The following is a 13,921-nucleotide window of genomic DNA, read 5'->3' as shown; positions in this document are numbered from 1 at the left end:
GATCCCATATGGGCGCCGGTTCTAATCCCGGCAGCCCCGCTTCCCTTCCAGCTCCCTGCCTGTGGCCCGGGAAAGCAGTCGAGGACGGCCCAAGGCTTTGGGACCCTGCACCTGCGTGGGAGACCCGGAAGAGGCTCCTGGCTTCGGATCGGCATAGTATCAGCCCGTTGCGCTCACTTGGGGAGTGAATCATCGGACGGAAGATCTTCCTCTCTGTCTCTCCTCTCTGTATATCCGCCTTTCCAATGAGAAAATAATAAAAATAAATCTTTAAAAAAAAAACATTTTTGGTTCCTTATTCTGTAAAACGAGATTAATAATTCTAGCTGATTTAATACTTGTGAAGAAGTTTCTGTGGCAAAGTTCTCTCAACAATATTGCTTGACTCTAAATCAGAGTTCCTTAATGAATGTCTTGAGCTTTATTCTATACAAAGGAATCACTATTTCCTCTCTTTCTTGGCCTTGTAAAATCTCAGCAAACTATTGACTAAGTTTTCCTCCCTTTATCTTCTGTATTTTTACTGCAATCAGTATAAAATGTTTGTGAAGATATTACTCTAAGTGAACTGTTCCTCAATTGAAAGGTAGGCAGAGAGAGAGAGAGAGAGAGAGCTCTTCCGTCTACTTGTTCACTCCCTGGATGGTTACAATGGTAGGGACTTTTCCAGGCTGAAGCCAAGTGCCAAGAACTTCTAGATCTCCCATGTGGGCAGGGAGCTCAAACATTTGGGTGAGCTTTCCCTGCTTTCCTAGGCAATTAGCAAGGAGATGAATCAGAAGTGGAGCAGCTGGTACTCGAACCACTGTCCGTATGGGATAGCAACTACACCACAGCACTGGCACTGAATATTATTATTGGTGTAGCTGTAAACTTCAAAAATAGTTTTGTGAATACTTTTAGTACAAGTGAAAAATTCTTTTTGTTTTCTGTTGTCTTTGTAAGTATATGCATCAATAGTGTGTATATTCTAGAGTACCAACATGATGGACTCTCCTGCCTACTGCTTTAGTGTTCCACTGGTTAATTGGAACTAATTTTCTCATGTCATTTTTTTCAATGGAGATTCTTTTGTATTTATGGATACTGTCATCACTGAATTGTGTCTCTGTAGAAGCTAATTACATTAATACTAGCATAGCAATTGTAGCCTTTCAAAAACCCGAGGGGGGAAAAAACTTGAAAATGCCAGGTGAATCTGAAAGTTCACAGTGAAGTGGCAATGCGATTAATTCATGAGAGAGAAGTAAACTGTTGCTTTCTTAACCTTTTGCACATATTTGTTGGGGAAGAACAGATGGAGGTAGGCATAGGAGGATTTTTATAGCCCTTCTGGATTCTGAAGGCCGTTAAAGGCTCATGTTGTCATTGTGCTGCCTTTGTTGCAAACCATCCATTTCTTTGGTTCGTCTTTCATTCTGATTTTGCAAAATGAGTGCAACTGACCTTGCAAGCCATTGTATGTAGTGCAGCATACAGAATTATTAATTAAAGAAGAAAACATACTATGGTCAGAACATTTGCTTTTATGTAGTTATGTCACCATTGATCTTTCAATTGGTTCAGCTGAGCATTCCATCTCCTTGCCTGTAACCTTATTCTTTGTAAATTAGCCAGAGCAATTAATAGTATTGTTCGTACATTTCTGTGGCTAGGATTTGAGCTTTTCAGTTTAGTTTGGTGTGTTTGTAGTAGTTTTCAAATACTTTTTGAAACAAGCCATTAGGTCCCCTTTTCATATCAAACGGGTACAAGGAAGGGATAAGCTCAACTACTTAGGCCTAATGGTGAGAAATCAGATGCCAGAGAGAAAAATCACAGAACCATTTGCTCTGGCTTTGCTTTTGCCTTTTCCATTAAAGAAAATGATCTTTAAACTGGGTGGTATGTAACAGCCATGGTTAAAGGGATTGAAGCCTACTTGGTGGTATACAGCAAAAAGAATAAAGGGCCAACATTCAGACCCACGTTTTGTAGACAGCTGGTGAATGAATGAATTTTGTAGACAGCTGGTGAATGAATGAATGAATTCTTATAAATTGTTAAGAGTGGACTTCACAATCAGTTATCCTGAAAATATTTTTGAATGGTTTCAAATATCAAAATTTACATAGATAAATGCCTTGTATTTAAAGATCTGCATAAATAACAGAAATATCTGAAATACTAGGACGTTTCAAAACACAGGTGCTGCATGTCTTCTTTTGTATGTGGAACCTAAAATGCTTGATCTTGGAGAGAATGAAATCCTTGTTAGGAACGGCCAAGGACTGTGGGGAATAGGAAGTTGAAGATGGTCTAAGAGGTACAAAATGGTAGTTAAATATCAGGAAATATCTAGTGTTATATGACAGGATAGGTTGTCTCTAGTTAAATATTTGCTGCGTTCCTTACAAATCTGTAAGAAAAAAAACTTTGAATATTCTAACTGAACAAGTAATTTTGAGGTTGTAGATAAGAAGGTTTTGCTTTTTTGTTATTACACACTATGGACATGTTATCAAAATCTCATGATGTAACACATAAACCTTTATATCATATTCTTTCCATAATATGTATGAATTTTAAAAACATATGTCTATATTCACATGACCCTGGGATGGAAGAGGATTTCCCAAGGCAGATGGAAAATCTGTTAAAGAAAACTTGATAAATTTGGCTATATTAATATAGGGAAAATACTGTATGTTAAGAGTTAAAAAGACAGTACCCCATTCACTATTTTAGACCTCTGACTTATAGTACAGTTTTATGTGACTTCCCCTATTGATCATTGGAAGCATACTTATATTTTGTCTTCTTCATACTTTTTCAAAATGAAAGACTTATTTGCTTATTTGAAAAGCAGAATTACAGAGGGAGACCAAAAGAGACGGAAAGAGAGAGAGAGAAAGAGACAGAGATCAGGGAAGAAGGGGGGAGAGAGGAAGAAAGAGAGGAAGAGAGAGAGAGAGAGAGAGAGAGAGAGAGAGAGAAAGAGAGAAGGAGGTCTTCCACCTGTTGGTTGACTCCCCAAATGGTCACAATAGCTGTGGCTGTGTCAAGCCAAATCCAGGACTCTGGAACTCCATGCAGGTCTCTGCATAGCTGGCAGAGACACATGTGCTTGGGCCGTGTTCTGTTGTCTTCCAGGGTACATTAGCAGGGAGTTGAGTCAGAAGTGGAGCAACTGACATTTGAACCAGCGTCCACATGAAAATGCTACCTGGGAGCCAGGCAGCAGCATAATTGCACTATAATGTCAGCCCCTTCTTGATACATATTTTTAAAAAGAGGTCCTAGAAAAGTAGCTCCAAGGTAAAAGAGAACAGCAACTTAGATTGTAACATTTGACAAACAGGAAAGTCCTAGTGCTGTTTTCTAGGATGGCTTGTAGCATTCCACTTGTCTTAGAATTTAAGGTAGCATTTTATAAAGATAGTGTAGGTTACAGGGTTTGGGACACGGTCATGATCGAATCAAAGTAGCAAGGTAACGGAAAACTCAAATTATATTAATTAGTTAAAATGAATTCAGATTTCCCTCGTCTTGAGACAAATTAACTTAAGAAAACCAAATCACTCACATGCATGTGAGTTTTCCCAGTGGAATAATTTTGTATGCTTGAGTCCATTAGTTTAGAAATGTGTGCTTCTTTAAAAGGCTTTCGGTATAATTAGCATGTAGTTTCTCATTCTTCTTGATCTTTTTATGCTTTCAAAAAGAAATAGACACTCTGATACACACACACACATTTTAGAGACACTTTTGTTATAAAAATCTTAGAGTTGAATGTTGTAGATGAACATGCAATCCAAACAAAACAGTACAATTTATCACAAATTGAAAGAGCTATACTTTAATGTGCCACTCTATCTGCTAAAATGTTAATAATATAGAGCTAAAACAAAATAACGAATTGTCCTCTAGAAATGATTATAAATTGGAAGTAGCATTGTGGTGCAGTAGGTTAAGCCCCAGTCTGCAATGCTGACATTTGTATGAGTTACAGTTTATGTCCCTGCTGCTGAAGATCCATTCCAGCCCCTTACTGACGAGCCTGGGAAACCAGTAAAAGGTGGCTTATATATTTGGGCACTTGCCACCAACATGAGAGACCTGGTTGACACTCCTAGCATCAGCCTGATCCAACCATGGCTGTTGCAGCCACCTCATATTTGAGCCAGAGAGTGCACAATCTCTGTCTTTCCCCCTCTCTGTAACTCCTTTTCAAGTAAGTCTTAGAAAAAAAATGAATGATTATGAATTATGCTAACAATTAAGAAACTTGACGTACAGCTCATAAAAACACACATAACTCATCCCATGGCTTTCTATACTGTGGTAATTTATTTAGAAAATCCTTACTGTATTATATTTGGTGCAATGAACTGCTAAGACTTCAAACTCTAGATCTACCACTTTACAGCATTATCCCCTTAAACAATATCCCAGGCCTTTCTGGACTGATCTTTACAATGAAACAGTTGAATTTAACTGCAGCACGCTCTGTAGGTTCAGAAATCCAATTATAAGCTGTGCTCAAGTTGCAAAATTAAAATTTTGCACTTAAAAAAAAGTCTTTATTTATTATTATTTAATTCTCTGTGAATTTGAAAGGCAGAGTGACAGAAGGAGAGGTAGGATGAGAGATCATCCAATCACTGGTTCACTTTGGAGCTAGACCGGGCCAAAGTCAGGAATCAGGAGCCCCATGTAAATTTCTCAGATGTGGTAGAAGTAGAGCTTGAAGTCTAAGCAGTTCAGTGCGCTAAATATAATACAGTAAGGATTCTCTAAATGATCACAGTATAGGAAGCCATGGAATCACATAGGGGTCATCCAACTGCACTTACTTTTATTCTGAGGATCCAGGGTGAGTAGCATGGCCACTATAAGTGAATGAAACCAGATTTTCAGGACTACTTACCAGGGTCCTGTCCAGATCTTTGTGAAGGGCTATACAATTTGAAAATACAATACTGAAATTGTTTCATTGCAGTGGGCATTTGCTGTAGTGGATGAACATGCCATTTGGGACACTTGCCTACCAACATCTGGATTTGTAGCCCAACTCAACTGCTAACCCCAGCCTCCTGCTAATGTGCACCCTGGGAGAAAACAGGGAAAGGCTCAAGTACTTGGGACTTTGTCATTCACTGGGAGACCTGGACTGTGTTCTTGGATCCTAGGCATTGGGAAAATGAATGTGCCGCATGGTTGAGTGAATTGTCACAACATGTGGAAATTACGGCATTTTTGGAAACTATTGCTATGTAAAGCTTTGAGATGATTGTTAACTATATAAACAGATCCTACTAACTCCAACTTAATGTGCCACTAACTAAACTTCCCATAAGCCAGTTTGAAAACAAGGCTTTATCCAAATCTTACACCATAGGCACATCAGTAATTCAAAAGCTCTAAAATGTAATAAGCAGTGTTAGAAGATCAAAGTAAATATAAACAATCATATGAACATTTATTTAAAATTTGGTATCTTAGATATGATATAATTGCAAATGGGAAAGGCATTTTCCAACTGGTAGTTCATCAGAATTGTCAAACTTTGTTTTGGAGTTCATGGCAAGATTCAGAGTAGCTAATTCCAAATATTTGCAAATTAATACAGTTTGAAGAATGGAATGATATTTAAATTGTATAGATTAAATTGGACCATCCATTTTATGTATGTACCTTATAGAATTGCTAAAATTTTAAGAACAATTTTAACTTAAATGAGTAGGAGAAAGAATGTTTTATATATTTAACATGTTCTATTCACAGAATGATATTTTAAAAACAAAGGATTCATATAATAACAAAGGATATGATATGAAAGGGAGAATGTTGCTGGAACTTAGGGTACCTGTAGGTTTCCCCAAGAGATGTCTGAGAATAACCATTGCTAAGAATTGGGCGATTCTTATCTAAGACAGAATGGAATGTTAATTTGGCCAAATTGGTGTCTTTTTTTTTTTTTTTTTTGCTAATGCCTGCATTTTTAACCTGCTATTTAAAGCATCTTTGAATTTGAGATGTAAAATCAAGTAAGTATGCAACAGCAATTTGTAAACTATAATATATCATGCAAATGATAGTTGCTATTTTTGTACTGAAGAAAGAAAAGACTTAACATCTTCATGTACTCACTGGTTTCAATGTTCATGATAGCCAAAATAAGACAAAATGTGAGCTGTATCATTTGATTTGTGAATTATACAATTTCAACCACAAATATTTTTGTGAAATTATAAGGTTTATATAACAGAATTTCCAATATATTTCTCATATTTTACAAATTTCTGAAAGTTAATACATTTTCTTAATATGAGAACGGATTAAGAAGTATTGCGAAAAAACATTTCACAGAAAAAATATTAATATTACAATTCTGACTAGCCATGATTTCAGTTTCTTCCCCCGATTTATCATTCATTAACCTATTATATTCTCTCCAGTTGCAACAAGACATTGTGTCATACTCATAAATATTAATAAAGGCTTCTAAATGTACTAGCTTTAGGCTTTTCATGCTCAAAGCAATTTTTGTAACAGCTAACAAACCAATAACTTCTGTTAGGACACAGTAGTTTCTACTTTTTATTTGAAGTTTGAGCATATGATTAATCAGAACTCCAAAATTAAGATATTGAATCATTTAAAATTATGTGTTATTGTTTTATGATATAGTTGCATAGACACTGAGATTTCCCATCCCCTCCTCAAGTTCCCTCCCTAACCCCCTTATTCATTCCCCTCTAGTATTACAATGAGTGGTCCTACATGAACAATTGTAAGTCCATCATGCCACGATTGAAGTGTTTCCTGACATTGCAGGCATGGGCAACGTCAGAAAGTCTAGCATCCTACTATTAAGGTATACTCGGCAGTGTCCCTGGGAATCCAGCTTTGGTCTGGATACAGAGAGGCATACTGCACTATGTCTACATCTGAGCATGTCAGTCTCTGCTACACTTCTACTATACATCACCTTAAATAACAGAGCCAGTGAACAGAATCCACAGCAGGGAGAAAAGCAGAAGATTTGTATCAACATGAAGTTAAAGGACATGCCACAAAAAATTACCAGTATGTTGCTAGAGTGATGAAAAAGAAAATAAAAAACCTTCTTGTGGAAATTGATGCTACTGCATGACCCATGTGGCGCTGAAGAAATGACAGTAAAAACAAGAACATCATTAGCCATGAGATGTAACAAAAACAGTGTTGAATGGGGCATTTACAAACTCAGGTGCCTATAAGCAATCAAAAAGCAATCAAAAAGTTCAATTAATGAGTCACAAAAACTTATTGAAAAAGATACAAATGACTAGGAAGTGTGAAAAGTTAAAAATCACAGCAAAAAATAATTAGATTTGGCACTAAAAACCTGCAAATTGAAACAAGAAATACCCATTCCCTAAGAAGATAAGCAGAACAACCCCGGAGCCGTACAGCCATATTAGTGTTGCACATCACCAGGGGGCAACCACTTTAGAGATGAGAGAGAAATGGTTGCAAAAAATTTGGAATGCTTCATGGATTTGCATGTCATCCTTTTGCAGAACCTATGCTAATCTCTGTATTGTTCTATTTTTAGTATATGTGCTGCTGAAGTGAGCACAAGACATTGAATCTTCATTTCCATCAAAAAGTTATTTTAAGTCGTTTATGATACATGAGCTTTTCTTTATATTAAGTAGCCAATTCTTTTTACAATGTATATTTCTTTCACTCTGGCTAAAGAGACTTTCCCCCATTAGTTCAAGTAAGTTGGAAAACAAAACACTAAGAGGAACATTCTGGTCTTCCTAAAATTTTGCTTCTGAAAAGTGTTTGACTTTGGTAAATGCATGAATTATCTTGATATTTGATGCCATATCACATGGATTTTTAGAAATATAATCATTCCTGGGGTCAGCACAGTGGCTAACAGGCCAATCCAAAGTCTGCAACACCATTATCCTGTATGGGTACTGGTTCTAGTCCCAGCTGCTCAACTTCCAATCCACCTCCCTTCTTATGGAACGGAAAAGCAATAGAAGATGGCCCAAATATGGGCCCCTGTGCCCAAGTGTAAGACTCAGAAGAGGCTGTTGGCACTTGACTTTGGATTTCAGCTCTGACCATCGTGGTCATTTGGGGAGCCAATCAGTGGATGGAAGATCTCTGTCTCTGTCTCTCCCCCTGTGCATTCTAAGATGTAAAAATGGTAACTGTAAAGAAGAAAATTTGAATAGCAAGTAGTACTTCAATATACTACATTTATTAAAATACAAATAGTCTATTTTTGCATGTTTTCATTTTAAGGAAATCATCAATGTTTTTAAGATAATAGATGTGTTTTTCCTGCTTTTAAAAGTACATAACCTATACATGTATTAAGTAAAACATAATATTCCACAAATGTGTTCAATTATATATAGCAATTAAAACTAAACATGAAAGTTTTTTTTTAAAAAAATCAATCACATGGGAATTCTCAATTTAGAAAGATAATGCTTCTATTAAGATAAGAAGCATTTTTCATGAATATGGGATTCATATGAATCTCTTAAACAGGAAATAAAAAAATAAAGAATTCACTAATTACTTTCTATTTCTATTTTTTGAAGTGTAGATTTAAAAATTTAAATGTTTTAAATTTTTAATGGATAACAATACAAAATGTACAAATTTATGAGATACTCTGAGATGCTTCAATACCTGAATAAATGATATTTAAAACAAAATCTCTTAGAAAGACATACTGTAAAAAACCTGGATTTCAAAAATTTGAGGCTAGTCTGACAACTCAGTTGGCTAATCTTCTGCGTGGCATTCCACATGAATGAAGATTCATGTCCTGGCTCTTCCATACTTATGTTTGGGAAAATAGTGGGAGATGGCCTAGCAGTTAAGATGCCAGCTAAGATGCTAGCAACTCATACTGGAGTGCCTGGGTCCAATATCTATGTCTGGTTACTGATTGCAGATCCCAGGAGACAATGACGATAGCTCTGGAAACTGCGATGCTGCCACCTGATTGAGAGACCTGAACTCAGTGTTTGACTCCTAGCTTTAGCCCAGCCCATCGGGCTGTGCTGTGGTGGGCAGCTGAGGAGTAAACTAGATGATGGGAACCTGTTCCGTCAGGCTTCTACCTCTGTATATTAAATAAGCAATTTTAGATCTTACAGATACAGTTAAAAATTTCTCCTTACCTGTGGTGGTCAGGCCCAGACGCCTTGTATACCTGACTCCACTCACTGTTAGGAAGGAATCAGAGTTCTTCTAGTTCTCTGTCTCAGTTTCCTACTGATGAGGATGCTCACCTGTAGGTATTGTACATACCTCCCTATTTTTTTCTCCCAAGCAGACAATTTTCTCTATTGTGGATCCTAATATTGAGTAAAGAATCATGTGCTCAGTTCTGTGGCTATCAGTGCCATAGCAGTGCATCATGTCAGGAGCCCACAGTCTTCTGAGATGAGTGCAGCATGGGAGCAGCCAAAGACAAGCTGTTGCTAACGTAGTCTTGCCACTCAGACACTACATTCAACCCCAGATGATGCTGATTGGTACAGAAGTATTATAGACCAGTTCATGGTCTCTGCTTATCACTGGGACATGCCTGGGGGCTGCTAATACAGGCACCACCCTTGGACTAGGAATCATTAGGATCCTGTTTGTGTTGTGAGTTTTAAGACACAGTCCTGTAGTTACATTTACATCCTATCAACCAAGACAGCAGTTGAAGTTTTCGTCTTTTCTTTCTCTGTGAGGTTGCAGGAAGAATGGTGAAAATTGTTGCATGTCTAGACAAGCTGAAGGTAAGCTGGGTCACACCTGAAATTTCACAGCTTTATGATCTTGTGCAGTCTTAGAGATGTGTAATAGGCCTGTTTGATGAGAGCAGTAATGCACATTATAATGCAAGTCCACCTTTCAGGACACGGGTCTTTTACCAGGGCTGGGGAAGATCTAGATGTTCACCTGTAAGTTGTGACTCCAGGACAGAGGCATTTGGGCTCTTGCAAGTTGTTGTGTCTCACTACAAGTAGTATCCACACTGAACTCCTAGAAAAAAAATCCATGAGTCCACTTTCATGTCCCATCCCTTTGTGGGTGAAGTCTGATTTCTGTCTCTTCACCCATGTTTGAGAAAAGGTGGCAGAGGAAGTCCCTTGGCTTGTACCTGGGTCTCACAGTCATCAGGCTGTGTACACAGCAGGCCAACTGACTACTGATAGTGATACAGACTGAAATGAATTTGTCTTGCTGGGATGCCAGTCTCCACTGGGCACAAGGATGTTTCTAGCTCCAGAGGGGGAATACAGCAGCATGCTGGAAACTCAGCTCCAAGGCTGTGTCCTTTATTCTCACCCCAGCAGCAGTAGTCCTGCTCTGCTCTGCCCTGGGAGCTGAGGAAGGAGAGTGGTGAAACCAGTCCCTTGACAGTTAAGAAGGTTCCAGAGGCTCAGGTGGCAGGAATTAGCCCTGTGTGGCAGTCATAACATGAAATAAAACGCAATAAAAATAACATATAATAAGAAATATATCCAAGATAGTGACTCAAAATGTGTTCTTATTACTGGAAAATTTAAGCTAAGGAAGTTAACATGCAAACTTTTTATATAATACATCTATATATGAAGAACATGCAAGTCGTGTATCTTTCTCCCTAGGGTAGTATTGTGTATGTCATGTAGATGATATAGATAGAGATAGAGATAGAGATATAGTTAAGTGTAGGTCTCTACATTTTTAACATTTTTGAAAGGCAGAGTTACAGAGGGTGGAGGAGAGTCAGAGATCTTCCATCTATTGGTTCATCCTAAAATGGCCACAATGGCCAGAGCTGAGCTGATCCAAAGCCAGGAGTCAAGAGTTTCTACAGGGTCTCCTACCTGATGTCATCCGCTGCTGCTTCCCCCTCCATCAGCAAGGAGCTAGATAGGGAGTAGAGCAGCTAGTTTTAGAACCAGTGCCCATAGAGGGTGCTGGTGTTCCAGACAGAGACTTAACACTACAGTACCAACCTTATATTACTTATATCACGTGAGTCTGTGGGGAGTGGAGAACATTGGCCTGTTAGGTTGAAAATATTTTAAGAGATCATGACAGTGTGACTAGACAGGAATTTTGTAATGGTCAGGAGGATCAAGAGTGACACATTGCTGTGGACAGAAGTCAGCATGATTTGAGTGCATCTACCAATAGTTGAGAATGATTGACACGCTGTCTTACCATCTTGCAAGGATATGGGAGCTAAAGGATAGGAGATGGTAGGGAGCTGAGAGGTATGAGCGGACGAGTGATAGGGAATGGTGTCACAGCACTCATAGAAGAGTGATAGCAAAATTGGAGTCAAACTCTTATTTAGTGTTTATTCCTCAGCTGCACACAATGTAAATGTGCTTCACAGCATACATATTTTCATAATATGCACTTTCAAAAGTCAATTCCTCAAGTATTTTATTAACTATATGATTGATGTATGTATAGATATATCTATAACTAATAAATTGATGTATGCGTAGATATATCATGCAATAACACACAGAAATGGAAGCAAACAGATTATACCTGAGGAGCTATGAAATTAAAATTTATTATGTAAAATTCAAATAGAATCATGCTTAGTCTGTATTGGCAGCAATTAAATTAGAGGTTAGTTTTTTTAAAAGGATTTGTTTGAAAGACAGAGTTACAGAGAAATAGAGATAATTGAGATCTTCAGTTCATTGGTTCACTCCCCCAATGGCAGCAACAGCCATGGCTGGACTAGGCCAAAGCAAGGAGCCAGAAGCTTCATCCAGATCTAACCATGTGGACATGTGGGTTCACGGGCTCAAGCACTTGAGTCATTTTCTGGTGTTCTCCTGGACACATTAACAGAGAGCTAGATTGGAAAAGGAACAGCTGGGAACCAAACAGTGCCCATATGAAATGTTAGCATTGCAGGCAATGGCTTAACCTGCCATGTAATGCAAGCCCCTAAAAAGATATATTCGCTAAGTAAATAAGCAATTAAATGTCCATTTTAGAATTGTTCACTTTTTAAATCTTTTATGGAAAAGTGATTAAAAGATGACATGAATTTTCCATTAATATTTTGAAGTCCTTCTGACATTTTATTCTGGAATAGCTACTTTAAAAAAGATTTCTTTATATTTATTCTTATTGAGAAGGCAGATATTCAGAGAAGGAGATACAGAAAGAAAGATCTTTTGTCTGCTGGTTCACTCCCCAGGTGGCTGCAATGGCTAAAGCTGAGCTGAGCTGATCTGAAGCCAGGAGCCAGGAGCTTCTTCTGGGTCTCCCACACATGGGTGTTGAGTACAAGGCTTTAGGCAATCCTGGACTGCTTTCCCAGGCTACAACAGGGATCTGGAAGGGATGTGGAGCAGCCAGGACACAAAGTGGCACCCATATGGGAACCCAGCGCATGCAAGACCACTAGACTACTGCGCCAGGCCCATAAACTGCTTTTAAAAAAAGAAGATTTGTAGATGTAGAGATCTACACTTCTATCTATCTATCTATCTATCTATCTATCTATCTATCTATCTATCTATCAGTCATTGACATGACATACAAAATGCTACCCTAGGGAGAAAGATATATTGGCTTGCATGTTCTTTAGATATAGATATATTATATGAAAAGTATACATTGTTATAAAATGCAATAAAAAATATAATAAGAAATATATCCAAGATAGTGACTCAAGATTTGTTCTTATCACTGGACAATTTAGGCTGAGGAAGTTAATCCATAAATGATTAGTATATCTCTGATAATAACTGGATGCTGATGAAATCACATATATTAGAAATATTTCATTTTGGGGCCAGTACAGTGATATAGCAAGCTAATCCTCTGCCTGTGGTACTGGCATCCCATATAGATGCTGGCTCATGTCCCCACTGCTCCACTTCTTCGCCAGTTCCCTACTGGTAGCCTAGGAAGAGATTGGAGGATGGCTGAAGGCCTTTGACCCCTGAAGTCACCTGGGAGACCTGAGAGTAGCTCATGGCTTCTAAACAGCCCAACTTTGGCTCTATGTCTCTCTCTCTCTCTCCTGTGTGTTACTCTGTGTGTATGTGTGTATAATTCTTACTCTCCAATAAAATAAATACATCTTAAAATGAATTGTTTCTTATTATTCAATGATGAATAATTATTATACTGCATTCTGCATGTCTGTTGGAGACCTTGTCAGTCTGTGATTTTCCTGACAAAGGTGAAGATTGGCAAAATGAAATATAAATGTGAGATCCCTTTTCTGATTTTATGACATTCATTTTAAGGTAGTATTAATTAATTTAGGATGACATAAATTTCATTTAAGTTACAAGCAAATGATTAATGGCTGACATTTATTAGAGGAGATGTTGTTAAATACTAGCAATAGGTAAGGCATTGAAAGTTAACTTATGTTTAAGCAACTGAACTGACACTAACTGCTACTACTGCCATGCTGCATTTGTGTTATGGAGGAAGTATTTCACATTACTATAATAACTCTCTAATCTGTTAAGCACTTTGAGACTGGGAAAAATGGGCCATTTCCAAAAATATTTTGAGATAGCCAAAGAAGACTGGACTTTCTGAGTGAACGTATTTGAATTATAGTAGAAACTGAAGCCATGCTTTGATTATGTTATGATCTGGACTTTAAAATATATTTTATAAGTACTTTTTATATAAATAAGACTTTTCAATATGCTCACATATATCAAGAAGTACCACTAACATTAAAAACTCTAATATCACAAAATGGACTCTATTCCTCGAGTAGAGTTTTCACCTTTGTTTCCTTATTCCTACATCTTCTGTTATAGCAGGATGTGGCTGCCCTGATTTCCTCTCCTTGGTCATGTGGCTAGTCATCTGTTACACGATGAGATAATACAGAATGTTCCAGAGTCTAAGGGGTTTACAATTCTGCTGC

At 37.7% G+C, this 13,921-nt stretch overlaps 1 protein-coding gene and 1 non-coding gene across 2 annotated transcripts in view; one reads left to right on the top strand and one right to left on the bottom strand.

Annotated features, from left to right (window-relative positions):
- CTNNA3 (catenin alpha 3) overlaps positions 1–13,921 on the top strand; it is a 1,082,048-nt gene that overhangs the window by 736,644 nt on the left and 331,483 nt on the right. The window lies entirely within an intron of this gene.
- On the bottom strand, positions 7,503–7,606 carry LOC121153539. The gene has a single exon (XR_005883417.1). It is a non-coding gene; the product is annotated as a U6 spliceosomal RNA (small nuclear RNA).

This window comes from Ochotona curzoniae, unplaced genomic scaffold (genome assembly GCF_017591425.1).
Source record: "Ochotona curzoniae isolate NIBS_2020 unplaced genomic scaffold, NIBS_Ocur_1.0 contig_2692, whole genome shotgun sequence".
Lineage (NCBI taxonomy): Eukaryota > Metazoa > Chordata > Mammalia > Lagomorpha > Ochotonidae > Ochotona > Ochotona curzoniae.
This window is presented reverse-complemented; position numbering and strand designations above follow the sequence as displayed.